The following is a 2,792-nucleotide window of genomic DNA, read 5'->3' as shown; positions in this document are numbered from 1 at the left end:
ATTATCTCAATTAAAAATCACTAGTTTGCCACCTTGGCAAATTCTTTAACTCCAAAATTAAAAAGAAATAAATGCTATTCTTTTCCTTCAAAATCTCTAAATTGCCACATTAAATAATTAATTGGCAAAATCGCTTAATCAAATACTTCAACAATTAATTAAATCATTCTTGAATAAATACTAGACCCTCTAATGGGTCGTTACATGTCCAATTTGAGTTTCCAAGCTTTGCATTCTTGCCTTTTTACTGTTGATAAACCTTGCCATCATATCTTCCAAATTCGGCTTCTTCTATTGTGAAATTTGGTGTTGGTGTTGTTGTTGTTGAAAGCCAGGGGGAACTCTTTTTTGATTATTACTCAAAGAAAGATTAGGATGGCTCCTCCATCCTGGATTGTAAGTGTTGGAGTAGGGATTAAAATTTGACATGTTGCCACCATAAGAAATAAAATTAGCTTGCTCAAAAGAATCAGAAGAAAAAGGATTTCCTACTTGACAATCTACACTAGCATGTCCCCCTTGCCCACAAAGCTCACAAGAAAGAAAATGAGAAGAAGAAGAAGTATTCATAGCTGAAACCCCCAAATTACCCAAATTCTTATTTAATTCAACAATTTAAATAGATAAGGCAATGATAGAATCAACATTATAAATTCCAACTCCCTTTTTATTTGCTCTCTCATTGTCCCATTAATAACTGTTGGCTGCCATCTCCTCCAAAAGTTCATATGCTTCTTCAACAGTTTTCCTCATAAGGGTACCACCTGCAGTTGCAACTAACATCGAATGAGAAGATTGATTAATGCCACTATAAAAAGTTTGCACTTGTATCCAAACAGGTAGACCATGGTGAGGACATTTCCTAAGCATTTCCTTAAATCTCTCCCACGACTCATATAAGAATTCATTACCAAACTGCAAAAAAGTTATGTCATACCTTAATTTAGCCATTTTAGTAGATAGAAAATATTTAGATAAAAAATTTTATGCCAAATCATTCCATGTAGTAATAGAACTTGCTGAAAGAGAATTAAGCCATTCTTTTGCTCTTTCTTTTAAGGAAAAGGGAAACAACCTAAGTCGAACTGCATCCTCACTAACTCCATTATGCTTAAGAGTATCACATATTTCAAGAAAATTAGCAATATGAGAGTTAGGATCATCATTAGGGCCAGAAAATTGTACACTCATCTAGATCATTTGAATAATTGTAGGCTTGATCTTGAAGTTGTTTGCTTGCACATTTGGCCTCCTAATACTTGATGTAGTTCCATCCAGAGTAAGTGTAGCATATGAGTTCAATGTCCTTTGATTAGTTTGGGTTGCTTGTTCTTGCTCCATCTTGTTCTTTTTGTCCTTTTTTTGCTTTTTCAGAGTTTTTTCAATTTCTTGATCAAGGGGTATCAATTCTCCACCAGTAGTCGTGTCATGCACCATGAAACCTACAAACAAAAAGAAAAATACTAAAATTAAAAATAAAATTTCTAAAAGCTAAAAATAAATAAATAATAAAATTAAATTAAAATTACAAATCCTAAAAGAAAAAAAAAAAAAAAAAAGACGTTCAATCTAAGGCAAAATTATGCAATTTTGATATGTAATAAACTAGTGCGGGCAACGGCGCCAAAAACTTGATATGTGATTTATGCACAATTTATTCTAGCAAGTGTACCCTAGTCAAATATGCATATAGTGATGAAAAGAGTGTCAATCCCATGATAACTGGATCACAATACCAAAACAATTTTAATTTAGCCTAAGTTAAACTAATTAATTAATCAAATGAATAAAAAGAAAAATAAATGAAAAGACTGAATTATTTATGAGAAAAATAAATTAACGAATCAACTAGGGTTTAGATTTCATTTAATCTGAGTTATGTAATTATCTATTCAACCCGATTCAAAACCACAAATACCCTTACAGTATTTTAAAATTATTTACATGTGATGGTGGATTTCCGTCAATTAATTAATAAGCTTTCTCAAGTCATATTAATCCTTTATTAATTCAATTTCACTATTAGATTTCTGAGCAAATATCAACAAAATAAATAAGTATTAAGTTTTTTGAAAACCTCTAATCTCGAAAGGGGATTTGACTTACTAAGCTTCCTCAATTCTCATACATGAGTTGATCATCTTTTGATCTCATAGTCTAGTATGTGATTTATATTGCCTATGAATCTAATTTAGAACGATCCTTTAGTCAGTCATGCATAAATCATTAAATCATTAAAAGGTGGCCAATCTTTTAAAGTATTAAATGCAACAATATAAATTCTTCACGTAAATAATAATTGGGTTTTGAATTGAACTAAACAAATAATCACATAATCCCAAAATTAAAATTCATCCAAACCCTACCTAAAATAATTTAGCCAGACATAATTAAAATAAAAATGAAAACATAAATTGAAAGGGGAATAGGAACTTCCTACCCAGATCTAGAACAAATCTGGGTCATAATAAATTTGCTTCAATTGCTGCTCGTGGGCGTCCCTGTGCGTGAGGCTTCCTAGCCTTCTCCCTCAGTGCGTCATGTACCCTTTTTCCTCTCCTTTCTATGCGCCCTATGTCCCTCAATTCACTGGCTTTCTTCTTTCTGCGGCTTCTCTCAATTCTTCATTGTGTCACGACTTTCAATTAATATATATATAATAGTTATCTTTTTATAATATTATATATAAATAATATAAGATAATATAATATACAAGATATAATATTTAATATACTATTAATTACAGTAACTTTAATTATATTATAATATTAATTATTTAAAATATTTATTTA

General features: G+C 30.7%; 1 non-coding gene across 1 annotated transcript; it reads left to right on the top strand.

The window, feature by feature from the left end:
- The first annotated feature begins 841 nt into the window (after positions 1-841).
- On the top strand, positions 842-945 carry LOC127812390 (small nucleolar RNA R71). Its single transcript, XR_008025893.1, has one exon. It is a non-coding gene; the product is annotated as a small nucleolar RNA R71 (small nucleolar RNA).
- Positions 946-2,792: the final 1,847 nt, after the last annotated feature.

This window comes from Diospyros lotus, chromosome 10, assembly GCF_014633365.1.
Source record: "Diospyros lotus cultivar Yz01 chromosome 10, ASM1463336v1, whole genome shotgun sequence".
In the NCBI taxonomy this organism is placed as follows: domain Eukaryota; kingdom Viridiplantae; phylum Streptophyta; class Magnoliopsida; order Ericales; family Ebenaceae; genus Diospyros; species Diospyros lotus.
This window is presented reverse-complemented; position numbering and strand designations above follow the sequence as displayed.